The sequence below is a fragment of the Sorex fumeus genome, unplaced genomic scaffold (assembly GCF_029834395.1).
Source record: "Sorex fumeus unplaced genomic scaffold, SorFum_2.1 ptg000048l, whole genome shotgun sequence".
Taxonomy (NCBI): Eukaryota; Metazoa; Chordata; class Mammalia; order Eulipotyphla; family Soricidae; genus Sorex; species Sorex fumeus.
Genome location: NW_026606105.1, coordinates 1552141 through 1570231, shown reverse-complemented (window position 1 = coordinate 1570231; position 18091 = coordinate 1552141). Strand labels below are relative to the sequence as shown.

The following is an 18091-nucleotide window of genomic DNA, read 5'->3' as shown; positions in this document are numbered from 1 at the left end:
TATTTTTCTAATGTATGCTACAGCAGTGCTTTGACTGTAAAACTATAGTGTAGTATACGAGTATAATAACTAGTTAATAGATATGAAGTAGCACTGTAGTATTACTATAGTGTTGTCTCATTGGTCATCGATTTGCTCAAGTGGGCACCAGTAACATCTCCATTGTGGGATTTTTTTGTTACTGTTTTTGGCATATCGAATACACCACAGGTAGCTTGCCAGGATCTGCCGTGTAGGTGAGATACTCTTGGTAGCTTGCCAGGCTTTCCGAGAGGGACAGAGGAATCAAACCCTGGTCAATAGCATGCAAGGCAAACACCCTACCCGCTGTGCTATTGCTAAAGCTCAATGGATATGAAGTAAAGGGATTAATAATATATAATATATAAATGACCCTCTACTCATCTGGGTAGTATCAGTCAGGATTCTCCAAAACAACTAATGTGAAAAGCTAAAATAGCAGAGGATGGGATAAGACAGGATAAAATAAATAGAATAGAACAGAACAAAATATACGTGACACATTTTAGGAATTGGGTTAAGACTCAGAATTGTTCCTCTCCATGGAAATCTTTAGTAAAAAGGCGAAAGATTTATACGATCTGAAGAGAAACCAGGCTGGAGTGATAGCACAGCGGTAGGGTGTTTGCCTTTCACGCAGCCAGCCCGGCCGAGCCAGGTTCGATTCCTCCGCTCCTCTCGGAGAGCCTGGCAAGCTACCAAGAGTATTCAATATGCCAAACACAGTAACAAGAAGTCTCACAATGGAGACGTTACTGGGCCCACTTGAGCAAATCGATGAACAATGGGAGGACAGTGTTACTTACTTATTTTAGGAATTGACTCACATGTTTATGGACTCACATGATCTACTATTTGCAAGATGGTAAACCATAAAAGTGAGTAACTGATATCATTTAATCCAATTCATAATTCGGTAGACTTCATAATTGAGGAAGTTCTGGTATAAATGACTCTAAAAGCATGAGAACTAGATATGTTGATATCTGACGGAAGGAGATGATCCACTAACCAGCTCACCAGAAAGAGTGAATTTGACTTTCCTCTGATTTTTTTTCCATTTAAGATTTCCTGAGATCACATGATACACCACCACTACTGAAGTTAACAGTTTTTTGTCATTCTACTCTTCAGAGACAAAGTCACACACTCACCCGGAAATAAATATTTCACTTAGAGTAAATGGAACTACTGTTTCCTATCTCTTGATTCTTGTACATGTGGAGGCTCATTGTCAGAGAACTGTACCTGACACAGAACATACATGTATTTATTAAGAACACTGTCCCTACTGTGATAGCTATAGCCACCAAGCTAGCTCTGTAATTGAGTAAACATCATTCACTAGTCCATTAACACAGATTCTTTAAAATAATGAGTAAAATGGTAAAATTAGTGAGTTTCTTAAGCCCATTACCCTACTTGTTTGTTAGATAAGTTTTCTTGATCAGAAACAAGTGTTTAATGTCATGATGGAGAAGAGGGCATTCTGTGAAATCAAGTAAGCATGACCTATTAGGAAGGCATCCCATTATCCAGAGTAACTTTTATAGTCTGGATGGGACAAATGTTGTCTTTTCCATGAAGGAAGCAGTCCGGTGTGGTTGTATGATCACCTTGGGAAAAGCTGACATATTATGGTTTTGGTGTGTGGTCCTACTCCTGGCAGACTGAAACTCAGCAGTGAATGTAGTCAGATCAATCTGAGTAAGAGAAATATATGAATAAAATTATTTCCTTCCATGTGACCATTTTGTTCAAGATCTCACTGGGTAATGTCAGGGTTAGAGGAGTTGTGGAGATAGATGAGAACATAATATATGATGGAAAATGGAAATTGTAAAGTGTGTAAAGATTCTTTTAGATGATAGTGTTGCTAAGGACTTAAGGGACCAATGACAAGTATTTGACAGATCAAATCAGTTGTAAAAGCAAAGAACTTGGAGATATATATATATATATATACATAATATATATATATATATCAATTCATCAGAAGATAGGAAAAGCTTATAAGTGAAGTGTAAAGGAGGGATGTGGGTAGGACATAGAAAACATCAATGGCATTGAGTTGCTCCAAAGGAAAAGAGTTATTTTATCTGCAAGTGAGGGATATGTGGGGTATTCATAAATGGGATGAAATTCAGTCATAACTGCCAAATATTGCTACCGAAAGAATAGATGTTTTCCCATTTTGACACATTATCATCTCAACTTCAGGAGTTAGTCCATGAATTTGGTACAAGTGAGTCAGAGGATTTGATGATAGGAATGCGTTTAGTAAAACTGAAAGCTGGTGTGGTGTTCCACATCCACTGTGGAAGCAAAGTATAGCATATCAATGAATGCTTCTAGGTTGGAGTTTCTTCTCATAGTCTCAAATATAAGGAACGCTACACCAAGTGCTTTAATAGATATGGAGCATTTTATGGCTATTTTTATTAAAACTATGTTCCATTGCCGTGTTCCAGTCCTTCTGTGTACTGACTGACTATGCCCACCCTGTTTCACAGGTTGGAGTCCTACCTCAAAAAGTGATGGTAGTAAGAGGCAACAAGACCATGAAGGTTGTATCATCACAAATGTGTTGGGAGTCTTTATAAGGAGACCTGAGAGAGTTCATTCCCTTGTCATGTGAAGACACTGTGTCAGCCAGGAGTATGACCAGAACTTGACCATGCCTAACTTGATCTTAGGCTACTGAATAGTAATGAATGCATTGTGTCTACTTGTAAATTACCCAGTCACATATCTTTTGTTCTAGTATCTTGAAGAAACTAGAGCGTTTCCTAACATAGAGATGGAGACATTTGTACGTCTCTTAGCTGTTCTGCTTCTTTTTTTTTTTACATAAAGGGTTTTCCTCTTCCCTTTTCTATTCTAAAATTGCTTTATGATCATCCTTTTTCTTCCAAGAGATTCAGCAACAATCTGGACAAATTAACTTTACACTACGGCATGCTTACAGATCATAATTTAATATTGGGCAGCTGTTTTGGAATTATGGATGGATCTGAAGAGGGAAGTAGAAAGAGTGCAGATGGCTTTACATACCAGCCCCCAAATGCTACAAATAATGGCAGTTCAATGCACGAGGCCTTTTGCATTTTTGTGAATGAATAGCATCATGTCTAATTATTTTAAATGGAATAAAATGGAGTAAAATTGAATTTTAAGGATAATTAAGATCTTTACAGAGGAACAAAATCCTCACAATCTTAATTATAGTATTATCTCACTATTTTTAGCAAAACTATATTTCATCTTCCCATAATTAGAATATAACCTATATACCTGAAGTGAAAGAAAAAAAATAGCAGAGTTAGTGTAAAAATAATCATCCTTTACTTAATTTTGGTGAGAGTGTAAATTTACAGAATTACTGAAAAAATTGGCAGTGAGACCTTGATTTGATAATTAGATATTCAAGTTGGATTTTTGTTGGACAAAAATGAACCTCACAGAATTAAAATGACAAAGAGAGGTGATTCTTTTATATGTCACTATCACTATCACCCCATTGTTCATCGATTTGCTTGAGTGGACCCAGTAACGTCTCCATTCATCCCTGTCATGTACTAGTGTAGCCCGATGACATATTAGGGGCTCTTTCAGGGTCAGGGGAATGAGGATCATCATTGTTGCTGTTTTTGGCATATCGAATACACCATGGGTGGCTTGCCAGGCTCTGCCAAGCGGGCAGGATACTCTCAGTAGCTTGCTGGGCTCTCTGAGAGGGATGGAGGCTTCTGGGGCAGCCCCTAATCATCTTTACAGGTGTTCCCAGTCGGGCATATATGTGGGTATGATACTCTCAGTAGCCTGCTGGGTTCTCTGAGAGCAAGAACTAGAAAATAAGAGGTCTTATTATATTCTTTTATATATAATATATGATACATATAATCTCTTATATTCGATATGCCAGACACAGTAACAACAAAGTCTCCAATGGAGACGTTACTGGGCCCGCTCGAGCAAATCGACGGGCCTTTACCTTTACCTTTGGGCTGGAGCGATAGCACAGCGGGTAGGGCGTTCGCCTTACAAGCAGCCAACATGGCCAACCCGAGTTCGATTCCTCCACCCCTCTCAGAGAGCCCGGCAAGCTACCGAGAGTATTCGATATGCCAAACACAGTAACAACAAAGTCTCCAATGGAGACGTTACTGGGCCTGCTCGAGCAAATTGACGATCAACGGGAGGGCCTTTAGGGGCTGGAGCGATAGCACAGCAGGTAGGGCGTTCGCCTTACAAGCGGCCAACATGGCCGACCCGAGTTCGATTCCTCCGCCCCTCTCGGAGAGCCTGGCAAGCTACCGAGAGTATTTGATATGCCAAACACAGTAACAACAAAGTCTCCAATGGAGACGTTACTGGGCCCGCTCGAGCAATATTCTTTTATATGAAATAAAAGAAAACACCTAAATAAATAATGATGGACATATAAGTCACAAATGGTGGGATTTAACATAGAAAGGAAAATCGTATGTCTAAAACTATATTGTAAACACTTTGTAAAGCATAGTATCTAATTAAATTTTTTTAAAAAAAACAATGCATGGGGGCTGGAGCGATAGCACAATGGTTAGGGCATTTGCCTTGCACGCAGCTAACATGGTCGACCCAGGTTCGATTCCCAGCATCCCATATGGTCCCCCGAGCACCGCCAGGAGTAATTCCTGAGTGCATGAGCCAGGTGTAACCCTTGAGCATCTCCGGGTGTGACCCAAAAAGCAAAAAAATAAATAAATAAATAAAAACAATGCACGGAGTTCAGATAGAAATCATGAAGTTTATACAGAAACCAATAGTTACGCACTTCAAAATTACATGTTGCATGGGAAATATTTAAATGCTAAGCAATAAAAGTAAGATGAAAAGTAACCCTGTGTTTTAAATGATAATCATTAATGACAGTAAGCATAAATGATAATAAACCTTAGCTATATTAAAACATACATGCTGAAAACATGACAAAATATTGAGTCATTATATGAATACTGATATTAAGGATGACTTATTTATTCTTTACAGTAAAACATTTCTGCATTTTGTTATTTCTAAAAGAAATGGAATAATGCTCTGTCCAAAAAAATTACAAAGAGCATTCCTGTATGTTTTATAAAATGCAAGCTCATAGGTTTTATGTTTAAATGGTCTGTTGAAGGTAGCAGATTTTTATTTTAAACATGCATTGACTGGGTTTCAAGTCAACAGCAAATTGGTGGTAGGGATTTAAAAGGGATGTTGATGGGAGCTACTATAAAAAGACACAGTGACAAAAAGATGAAAAGTAACTGACAACTTGCTTGCCATGGGAGGAGCAGGGATATCATGGGAAAATGTGCAAGTCCTCTAAAATCACAGCTTTCATTTGGGGCAGGAGTGCCTAAGCTGCCAATCACAAACAGGGAGTCACTAATATATGGAGAAAATGTTCTGCCCCAGAAATTAAAATGACTTAATTTCAGTCCCTGGGCCTCACACTTCCCAGCTTGTCATTTTTAAGAAACTCATGTTCCGTCTTTTAGACTTAGTATTCTTAGCCACGGGGACAATCAAGGCTTTTGAAGGCAAATTTTACCTCAGTTCTTGTATATGCCATGAAACAGTGGTTGAAAAATGACGCATCGCATGGACGGTATGTAAATAGAATTGTGTAAAATGAATATAACTCAATGTGCATTTAAAATAATCCACATTCTAACGATAAAATGAATATAATTCACTAGACATTTGAAATTCTGAATATGAGTATAATTCAAGAGATGTTTCAAAATAATTCAAGCTCTGTATAGTTTAAGGAAAAGGATGAGATACTATGCGCTTTAGAAATATGTTCTTGCAGATGGATTACAATGAATGTTTCTGTTTGGTGTACCTTTTGTTCATATTTTTTTCAGGAAGATAGTGTGGCATGGTGAAAAAAATAGAGGGATCTCAGTGCTGGCCGGGCTAACACAGGTATCCAGACACCCTTCTAAAGCCTGCAAAATTTAGGCTCTGTGTATACTTGGGTTGATCTGGAAAACCTAAGGCCCACCATATCACACAACGCTGCTATGAGGAGCAAGTCAGATTATGCCAATAGACATTGGTGAAACCAAATATATATATTTTTTATTTTGCTTTTTGGGTCACACCCGGTGATAAACAGAGGTTACTCCTGGCAGTGCTCACGGGACCATATGAGATGCTGGGAATTGAACCTGGGTGGGCCGTGTGCAAGGCAAACGCCCTACCTGCTGTGCTATTGTTCCAGCCCGATGAAACTAAATCTTAAATATTCCAGGAAAGAAGTTTATTTGTTTCTATTTTGACTTTGTTAGATATCACACACAATTACAGTATGAGACCTTACACAGAAGGGAAATGATAGCAACTACACTTGGCATTGGAGGCAAGACGGCGCTGACGCCAGATGAACCCGTCACGCTCTCCGGAACCCGGCTCACCATCTCACTCTGAATGACGGGCGACTCAGCACACCAGGCATGGAGTTCCACGTATGATCCCTGCTGGAACTCTGCGTGTGATTCCTGCTGGACATCCCCGTTTGTTTTGCAGGATTGGGATAGAGTGGAGTCGTCTGGGCGAGGGGGAACCGTGGTGACGGCCTCAGCATCACACCTTCCCCACCTGGGCCAAGTCAGAACACCATCCAGCACGGAACAGTGACAGTGGCCCTCACAATGACTTGTCCACTGCAGGACGCTGTCTGCCAACCACCTAGTGACTTGGGACTCAGCACAACTGATCGACCTGCCTAGACCCTATGCGATGGGATCTTGCTCTGCCACTATTCAACAACCTCTGGGCTCACTCCATCCATCTCAAGGAGATCAACCTGAGGCTGCAGTTGCCCCAGGTGCTGCCTGGAATTGCAGGCAGGTGCGTGTTGTCAGCGTACAAATTGTTACAGCAGGCCAGTTACCGGCAGCTTACATTCTGTAGAATGGGAACACCTGCAGGGATGGTTAGAGATTGCCCCAAAAGCCTCCATCTACCCCCCAACCCGCCCCAGAGCCTGGCAAGCTACTGAGGGTATCCAGCCCTCACCGCAAAGCCTGGCAAGCCACCCATGACATACCAAATATGCTAACAACAGGAGGTAAAATGGGTCTCATTTCTCTAACCCTGAAGGAGTCTCCAGCTGAGTTGGGAAGAACAAGAGGGCTAGTACCAGGCAGACAGCATGCAAGTCAACGGGTGGACCACTGCTACCAGAAGTCCACTGAGCTACTTATCCACCAGCTGCCATTCCAGCCGCTGGTTCATGAGATCGCATCGGGCTTCAAGACCAACCTGCGCTCCCAGAGCTTGGCCTTCATGGCACTGCAGGAGGCCTCCAAGGCCTACCTGGTGGGGCTCTTCCAGGACACCGACCTCTGCTCATTCCCACCAAGTGCGTCACCATCATGCCCAAGGACTGCCAGTTGGCATGTCGCATCCACGGAGAGAGAGCATAAAGTTTACGATGCTAAAATCTCAGGGCTGGGACAAATGGAGATGCTATTGGAGCCCGCTCAAGTAAATCGATGATTAACAGGATGACAGTGACAGTGATGTTTGGCATTAACGGTTAAAGTGGAATTGTGTTTTTCTGATATATCAATTTTTATTTTGCCATTGTTCTGATTTTCTCCATGAATTAAGCACAAATATATTTTTTTATTTTTTTTTACGTTTTAATTTTTATTAGCGAAACACCATGAGGTACAGTTGTAGACTTACAAATTTTTAAAAAGATTTTTCGGATAAAGAATGAGAACCCAGATTGTGTAGATTGCAATATGAGACCATTTGTTTATTTTCTGTATTGGGAAGAAGCTAACATATATGAATATTTGAATAACTTGCTTCAAATTAGTCCAGCAATCACTGGATATGGTTCCTTGGTTTTATTCTAATTCTGAAGCACTGTAGCACTGTCCTTTCGTTGTTCATCGATTTGTTCAAGCGGACCCCGTAACGACTCCATTGTGAGACTTGTTGTTACTGTGTTTGGCATACCGAATATATTATTCTAAGCAGCTCAACGTTATTTGTGATTCTATTAGCAACATAAAATTATAATGTACTATGATAAAAACTATGCAACTATTTTATTTAAAAAAACCACTGTGGTCTCTGATATCATCTTTATTCTAGAGAGAAGCTCTTATCATTAAAAATTAGTTCCTTAAGTAGATTAATTGATGTCATATTTCTAGCAGCTGAACCAAATTTCAAATATGAGAAAAAAGAGTGACAAATATCTGATCCAAACCAGAGTCAACATTTTGAATTTAAATTAGCACAAATAGCTAATGAAAATAATCTCAGTAATTTCCTAGGGTTTTGTAAAATGTGAAGTGGCACTGAAGATGTTAGAATTATTTAATTCAAAGCTTCTCACATTTAGAAGGGTTTTAAACATGTCACCAGAAAATTTTTACCTCTTTGTTTCAACTAAAGAAATTTTTCAGGGAAGCCATGCTTATACCAAATATATTTAAACTCTGTAAAGATTTCAAAGGGTCATTCATTAGTTTTAAATGTTTAATATGAAATCTGTTGGTCTTTCCCTAGGCTGGAGAGTGATATTAACCCAGCGCAGGGGTGCCATCTTGGAAAACGCTCAGGCACATTCAGAGTTTTCTGGAATTCCCACTTACAAATATCTGTCTCCCTTTTGGTATATAGAAATAAAACCAACTTTCAAAGTTTAGCTTCATGGATCCAGATTACAAGCTCTCTCATTAGATGATAATGGTGCTTTTGTTTTTGTAATTGTATGATTCAGTTGAGACCATTTATTGGAGTAGAATAAGTGTTTTAAAAGCTGGATGAAAAGATAATAAGAATCTATATATAATTATAGGGAAGGAAGAAAACAATTGCGTGTTTTTAAAGGCTGAGCCAATTTTGAGATCTTGTGAATGATTTCAAAAATCAATATAGAAAAGAATAGAGAAAAAATATAATAAAAATGTGGTGGACCTACAAGGATTTATTTATACGCCCCTCCAAAAAAATAGTAAAAGTAATTTTGACCATTTCTTCTGTAGTCAAAATAAATTTAAACATTTTGTTTTATTTTACAAAGAACGAAACCCTTCGTTATCAATGGCATCCAAATACAATTTTTTTATTTGAGGGCTGGAGTGATAGCACAGAAGATAGGGCATTTGCCTTGCATGCAGCCAACCCAGGTTCAATTCCTCTATCCCTCTCGAAGAGCCCAGCAAGCTACCGAGAGTATCTAGACCACATGGGCAGAGCCTGGCAAATTCCCCATGATGTTTTTGATATGCCCAAAATAGTAACAACAAGTCTCACAATGGAGACGTTACTGGTGCCCACTCCCGCTCGAGCAAATTGATGAACAGCAGGGGGACGGTGTGCCAGTGCTATAATGAGGCAACTATATTTTCAAAGTTATTCATAGTGAAATGTCAGGCTAGCAACGTTCCAAGAGCAATCTCTCCTCCAGTTCCATTCCTTCCTCTGACGACCCCGTTCCCCGTTTCCCTCTCAACCTGCCTCTGTGACAGGCAGTTTCCTCTTTTTCTTTTTGGCACTGTGGTTTACGGTGCTGTTGCTCAGAGGGTTTCCTGCAGAACGCTTTATTCCCTCCCAGCATTCCCTCCTACTGTTGTGTGGCCACTTCCCCAGCACTGCTGCCCTACCAGACCTCTTACCACCCTAACCCCACTCAGAGCCTCCCCCCAAACAACCTATGCAACATCAGTACTCAAGTTCTCAGAAATTTATCATCCTGAGGTGGGGGTGGAGAAATGATGATGATGATGCTGATCCATAACAAAGAAACTCAGAATGGTCCATGAAATCTCATGATTGATCTGCTTGGTCTCCAATTCCACAGAGGAATGAGAGAATGATTTTCTCTGTCACTCAGATACTTGCACGGCTTTCAAACAAATCAGGGTTTCAAAAGAAGGTATCTCCAAGTTAACAAATTTCAATTATTTCAGCTGTTCATGTGTGTCCGATCCAGCAATAAATCAAGAATTAAAAACCGAGTCATTACCACAGGCAGTACAGTTATGAAGATTCTGGAATTGGATGGAAGGAAAGACCTATTTTTAAAAATAATATCAAGACCTTTGCTTAGAGGTAGGTCAGTAAACCATTCCTTGGTCCAGGAGTTTATTAGAAAAAGTAATTTAAAAATAGCATTGCTGTGCACTTGTCAAAAAGTAACTAATTGTAAATCCCTTTCATTCACCAGAGGGAATGTGGGAGTTTGGATACAAAAACTCTTGTATTAGAACTACTAAGGAGTATATATATACATATATATATATATATATATATATATATATATTCTGAGCTTTGCCTGAGGACATTATGGTGTCTGTGTAATGAGAAAGAAAACAAAGGTACATTGTGTTTTCTCCAGATAGCACCCGACATCTCAAAAATTTAACAAGGATTTTTTTGTATACTGTATATGAAATATAACAAAACTTTATATTTTTGATTAGCCAATGAACAAAATTTCAGATTGTCATCAGAAGAAACACTATAATTACATATGTGTCCATTTTTCGAGTACAATATTTTATATCATTTGCATACCATGCTGTGGTTCAGACGAGGTTTGGCTAGTGCTCTGTGAATTTGAAGGGCATCTCTGACATTTGAATAGACTAGGAAAGTGTCTCTGTTACTTTAAGTCTGGGCAATTCTATGAGAAACAAAGGGAATGAAGGGAAATTTATGGACAGACCGACTCTGTCTCTCAAGTTCTAGTGTACAACACCATGAATTAGAGTCTCACCTTGATATCTTCTGTGATTTAAGTTACAATTTTATTTTTTCAGTTTCTCTCAAGCTATGTAATAAAGGGCTAACTCATCATGTTATCTATTACCTCATCTCAGAATATAGGTATGGAAAAAAAAAAGAATTATAACTCCTCTGACTGGTTGCCTACTTGATAATAAAATGAATGCGTGCAAAGTAGCCTAAGGAAGAATATTTTATTAGATCAATTAATATTGCAGAAGAGTTTGGTTCCTGGGTTAATCATTGGTGTGAACTCCTAGCTTGTATTTAAAGTTTGGGGCTGGTCATAAAATGACTTTTAAAAAGGACACCTCTGTTCTTTATTCTCTATCAAGGACTTTAGTTCAGATTTATTCAACTTGGCACCTGAAGATTTCTCAAGTTACATATTTGCCAGTGGCATTCTAAGAGTGTTAAATTATCTGTTTCATTTGCTTGGATTCTGGCTTTTTTATGAAATGAAGAAAATACCGAAATGACTTGATGATAGCTCTTTAAAAATATATATCAAATTCAATTTAATATAAATACAATTTAGGTGTTTCTTCTTTTATTTAGTCCTGTTTTCTTTCTCAAAGTAATACTTTTGTTGACCCAGGGGTTTGTTTTTGTTTTGTTGGGTCACACCCGGTGGTGTTCAGTGATTACTCCTGCTTCTGTGCTCAGGGATCACATTTGGTAGTGTTCAAGTAACCATGCGTAGTGCCCGGGACTGAATGTGGTTAGTCACATGTAAGGCAAGTGCCCTACCCTCTGTACTACAACTCTAACCCCATGAGATTTTCTTTATATTTAGTTTGCTTATATTCTCTATGTCCTTGTAGAATCCTGTGTAAATTAAGAATTGAGATTCTTGATGTTATACTTGATGTAACAGTACTGGGAACTGTCTTAGATCAATCAAAGAACCCAAACCTTTGTCTTCTGGAAAGCATATGATATTATAGTTCCTGGTGAGGAAAGGACCTTTGCTTTTTCTCTTTGTCTTTCAATCTCCCTGTCAAGGGGTAATGCAATATTAACAGTGTCTTAGAATGTTAAAGTGACAAATGTTCCTGGTCTAAGTGTGTTTTGAATAGGATAGTAAGATAAGGTCATGGACCCAATTTTGTAGAGTGTAACAAGACTTTAAAAACCATACAATACCCCAAAGGAGAGAGAGTACAGAGGGGATTGCCCTGCCACAGAGGAAGGGTGGGATGAGGGGGATGGGGGGGTGGGAGGGATACTGGGACCCGTGGTGGTGGAAAATGGGCATTGGTGGAGGGATGGGTATTTGATCATTGTATAATTTAAACCCAAGCACAAAATTTGTAAGTCTACAACTGTACCTTATTGGTGTCTCACAATAAAAAAATATATAACACAGATACTAAGAGGCTATTACATTTGGTCATTTACCTACTTTCAGCACACAAAACCCATCCCAAATGATTCCTCCAACCATCATTGATTTAGTAATCCCCTCTCTTTTCCAGCTGCCTTCTCCCCCAGCTCATGAGATATTCTTCCAACTATGGGGCAATATTCCTGGCCCTTGTCTCTACTGTCCTTTAGTATCAATCTCATATTATGTTATTTTATATTCCACAAACGAGTGCAGTCATTCTATGTCTGTCCCTCTCTTTCTGACTCATTTCACTTAGCATGCTACTCTCCATGATCATCTACTTATAAGCAAATTTCATAACCATCTTTCCTTACAGGGGGAGAGTTAGAAATGGGGACGGGGTAATACTGGGGACATTGGTAGTAGAGAATGTGCACTGGTCGGGGAACGGGTATTCGATCATTTTATGACTAAAACTCAAACATGAAAGTTTTGTAACTATCTCACAGTGATTCAATAAAAATAAATAAATGAATAAAGAAAGTATTTGAATGTCTATTCAAATAAATATTAGCATGTGGGAAAAAACATAAAAAACAAAAAAATAGGAAACATTATTTTTTTTTTGTCCAGAGAAAAAATATTATTTGGGAATTTTATGTATTGTTTTTCTTTTCTTTTTTTGAGGAGAGGGAAATTTTCTCATACCTCACAGTGTTCAGAAACCATTTCTGACATGCTGGAGCTTAAGGGATCAAATAGTGCCCGGGATCAGGCCAAGGTCAGCTGTAGTCACTATTTCTCCAATTTTAAATACAGTTTTCCTGTGGGTTTGTGGTGGATTAAATAGTATTCCCTACAAATTCAGTCAACCCAGAATGTGTGAAGGTGGCCTTTTAGAAATGAAGTTTCTGCAGATGTAACGGAGGTGAAGTCAGATAGGGTTAAGGTAAGACCCAAGTCGATTTTGACTGGCATTCTTTGACCAAGAGGGGAACGGGGACACAGATACACAGGGAAATAGGTACTGCTCGGTCACCATGGCCTATCAATGACAGCCAGTAATTAAAGTGAAGAGAAAGGCAGAGGGCAGAGTAGAAGGAATCAGTCTGTGGCATCTTGATTTCTGAGCTTCAGGAGAATATAGATTTTTGTTATTTCAAACCACTTAGTTTGTATTATTTGTTTTGGCAACTGCTGGAAATAAATCCAGGGTTGTCCAGAGAAATGGGAGTCCCTGGACTTGCTAACTTGAACCTTTTATTTTAGAATGTATGGGAAAGGCACTTGTTATAAAGTCTTCAGATGCTTTATCCTTCAGAAAAATAAAAAACCAAAAAAAAACAGGAAAACTTTTTCTCCTGACTTTCAGTGTGGGGCTCTGCCTCTTAAATCTTTCTCAGGTACAGTCTCTGCCCTCTCATAAAGAAGAGAAAATAATTTTCAATTTTATCCTAAAGAAGTTTCCGTCTCTCTGGGCTGGAGTGATAGCACAGCAGGTAGGGTGTTTGCCTTGCACGCGGCCGACCCGGGTTCTATTCCCAGCATCCCATATGGTCCCTTGAGCACCACCAGGTGTACTTCATGAGTGCAGAGCCAGGAGTTAACCCCTGTGCATTGCCCCAGGTGGGACTCAAAAAGCAAAAAGAAGAAGAAGAAAAAAAAGAAGTTTCCATCTCTCTCTTCCATAGAATTTCCTTCTTAATGATTGCCAGAGCAATCCATTTCTTAGTTATGCATGAAACACACTGTCACTGTCCTCCCATTGTTCATCGATTTGCTCGGGCGGGCCCAGTAACATCTCCATTGTGAGACTTCTTGTTACTGTGTTTGGCATATTGAATACTCTCGGTAGCTTGCTAGGCTCTCCAAGAGGGGTGGAGGAATCGAACCTGGCTCGGCTAGGCTGGCTGTGCGCAAGGCAAACGCCCTACCACTGTGCTATCACAGTTATGCATGAAACATCAACTTTAATGATTAATAATTGCCTCCCTTCACCTCACTCTTGTTTTCTCAGCTTCTGTGATGACCCAGATGAATGGACCTTCAGCAATACCATTCGACTTTCTCTGGAGAGACCCATAGACTCCCTAATGGTTTTAAAAACTGACATTTTCTAGTATTTTGTTGAGAATCTTCTGGTAGTCCAATAATACCCAAGCACAAAAATTTGTAAGTCTACAACTGTACCTCATGATGTCTCACTAATAAAAATTTTTAAGAAAAGAAAACTTAAAGGCTGTTGAAGGAAATGAGAGAAAATATGAATAAATTGATTTACAATGCCTTGAAAAAAACTGACATTTTCAACAAAGGCATATCTCATGGGTAAATATTGTTTCTCCAAGCTGACACATTCTAATAATGAAGAGAAAAATCATTTTCCCTAGTGGTAAAATAATAGACTGAGGAACTATTTCCTTTTCTTTTCTATCACTCGGCTGCAGTTTGGGTAACATCCCACTAAATATCACAGATTTTGATATTTGCTTTTTTCTATTTTGAGTGTAATGACATTCTTTGATCTAGTTAAGTAGGTATATCACAACACAAGATCACAAGCATCCTGTTGTTTGTCGATTTCCTCGAGCAGGCACCAGTAACATCTCCTTCGTCCTAGCCTTGAGATTTTAAAAGAGCCATTTCAATGCTCTTTCAGGATTAGGAGAATGAGACCCATCATTGTTACTGGTATTTGGCATATTGAGTACGACACGGAAGTTTGCCAGACTCTGCCATGCGGACAGGATACTTTTGGTAGCCTGCCAGGTTCTCCAAAGGAAAAATAAGATAATAAGATGTCAAGCGGCCACAAATGTCGCAAAAGTAGGTATATACAGTCGGTATATACAGTAGTTATACGTAAGTATGATATTTCCTTTATATTTGGCATAAATAGATGTATAATTTTCTTTTCATAATTATTCCAATACAAGATTAGAGTGAGGTAAGTTAATGATTCTTTGTTGCAACATGAAAACAGAAGTCTATTGAAAGCTCACCTAAGCTTGTTCAATGAGACCGACTTGGTGAGCAAACATTTAAGAAAAAATATTTATCTATTTTATTATTTTTTTCTTTTTGAGTAACTTGCAGGCTATCCGAATGTAGCCTGCCCACAGGGCAGAGTCTGGCAAACTCCCCGTGGCTTACCAAATATGCCAAATACCAGTAACAATGATGGGTCTCATTCTCCTAAAGAGCCGTGAATATAATCTCAGGGCTAGGATGAAAGAGACGTTACTGGGGCCTGCTCGAGGCAATCGACGATTAACAGGATGATGAAATGAAAAAAAATGAAATGAGTCACACCTGGTGATGCACAGGGGTCACTCCTGGCTCTGCACTCAGGAATTACTCCTGGCAGTGCTCAGGGGACCAAATGGGATGCTGGGAATCGAACCTGTGTTGTCCGTGTGCAAGGCAAACTCCCTACATACTATGCTATCGCTTCAGCTCCTATTTTTCTGTAGCACTGTAGCACTGTCCTCCTGTTGTTCATCGATTTGCTCGAGTGGGCCCAGTAATGTCTCCATCGTGAGACTTGCTGTTACTGTATTTGTCATAATGAATATGCCACGGGTAGCTTGCCAGGCTTTGCAGGGTGGGTTAGATATTCTCGGTAGCTTGCTGGGCTCTCTGAGAGGGACAGAGGAATCGAACTCAGCTTGACCAGGTCAGCTGCATGCAAGGCAAATGCCCTACTGCGGTGCTATTGCCCCTATTTATCTATTTTCTATTAAATCAATGCTCCTTTTGTTTCAGGGAAGAAAACTATTTAATAAATTTAAAACTCAAAAATCTAGGTTAGTGTCCCAAATATTAGTTATTGCAAGTATTTTATTTTGAAATGCAATTTGAAAGTTTTGTTGTACCGTACTACTTGTACAGTTGTACTTGAAAACTTTTTTTAAAAACTCGTTATTTGAAACCCAGCACTAAGTATGGTCCCTCAGGCATTGCCAGGAGGGATCCCTGTGCCAGGGTTAAGTCAGGATTACTATCGGGAATGGCTCTCCAAATGAAACAACTCAAAATAAATACATTTATATACGTACATAATACTTTAATATGGAAAGGCAATAGACATGTCAGCAAATCTCAGGAGAAACGGGTGAACTTTTTAATAAAGAAATAATTTGCTACTTTATAGAAAGTACAGTCTTCAACTCACCCCCAAATTATTTTCTTTTTCCTTTATTTAAAATGGTGGTTTACAAGGTTGTTAGGGGGATTCAGTTCGTATTCCAACATCAATCTCACCACCAGTGTGACCTTTCCTCCACCATTGTTTCCATTTTCTCAATCACTCCTCATGCCTGCCCCCTTAGCAGGCAGAAAATAATTTATTTTATATTGCGTGTTATGACTAAATGGTTAATGAAATTAAAGGGCTGGAGCCATAGCACAGAGGGTAGGGCGTTTGCCTTGCATGCAGCCAACCCGGGCCGACCATGGTTCGATTACTCCATCCCTCTCAGAGAGCCCTTCAAGCTACTGAGAGTATCGTGCTTGCACAGCAAAGCCTGGCAAGCTACCTGTGACATGTTCAGTATGCCAAAAACAGTAACAACAAGACTCACAATAGAGACGTTACTGGTGCCCGCTTTAGCAAATTGATGATTAACGGGAGGGCAGTGCTATAGTGCTACTTCAGTAAATTTGTGAAAATTGTTATATCTCACGATGGGGTCATTACGTCCCTGCCTGGGATTTACCAAACCATCTGTTGCTAGTTGAGGCTTCTGTATTATTGTTTTTGTTTATTGAGCTTAGTTGGTGTCTACTTACTTCCCCATTGAATTTGGTGTGCTCCTACTCGGCTGTTGGTATTGTGGATTTGAAGTCACATAGCTACGTATGTGGCTGCACACTCTAGAAACTCCAGAATATTCCAGAGCCAGGTTGATGGATGAGTTTACAAGGCATCGGCTGTGGGAAGTGGGTGTGACTGCTGGTGAATGATTTGAAAGCCATTTTACCCAAAATGATTTTTAAAACTGTGTGTGTACTATGGTACAGGGGTTAAGGTCCTTGCTTTGCAAACAGCCATCCTGGCATGATTCCCAGATAGAATACAATTCCCTAAGTAGACAGGTGTGTGCTTCCTGAGCCAAGATTAAACCCCAGGTACTACCAGATGTGGTCAAAAACTACAACAATAAGCAATGGTTTTGTGCCTTTTCCAGACATTCTGTTGGTGCTGCAGAACAATTTTAAAGAAGGCAATTAAGGTTTGTCTTGGAGTATAATTAATATATGCGTTCTTTTCTGTTATTTTATGTTACAGCCTTTTGAAGTTAAAATAAAGATTAAAACACATAGATTTTTGCAGCGAGGAGATTTAATCTCTCACATACTCATATATTAACATTGGTACAATCTGAAATTGTGTGCAATTTGGCTTCTTCAATAAATGTTGATGGCAGGTGCAAAATCAAGTTGATTTTGTAACCCAAATCAATATAAGAATCTGCAAACCATATTAAAACTATGCCCTTTAAAATGGATAAAATGTTATTATTAAAGTAATACTCATGTGATTCTTAAAACTTGAAGCCGTTCCAAAGATTGTAAAATAAAAATGGCAAATTCAGTTACCACTGATGAATTTTTCCCCCGATTTAAATTTTCTTCCCTAAAGATCATTCATGAAGTTATTATTAGTTCTAGCTTTATCTCTTACTCATGCTTCATTATATTTCAAAATGAAAATGTAGCTTTGTATATTTAAAGATATGTAAGTTGTTTAAAAGTCTATAATAGTAAAGTAATACAATAATGTGTATATCAAATGAAACAGAAGTATATATATGATGTATATGTGTTGGAGTACACGGAGCTTAGGTTTATCAGATTGTGCCCATCACAGTGCTCCCGAGTCACTCCCATTACTTTGTCTGTCTGTAACCTCTTCTATGCTCTCTTCCCCAACCAATTTGTAAG

General features: G+C 39.1%; 1 non-coding gene across 1 annotated transcript; it reads right to left on the bottom strand.

Moving 5' to 3' along the window:
* Window positions 1-507: 507 nt before the first annotated feature.
* Window positions 508-622, bottom strand: LOC130032523 (U5 spliceosomal RNA). The gene has a single exon (XR_008793838.1). It is a non-coding gene; the product is annotated as a U5 spliceosomal RNA (small nuclear RNA).
* Window positions 623-18091: the final 17469 nt, after the last annotated feature.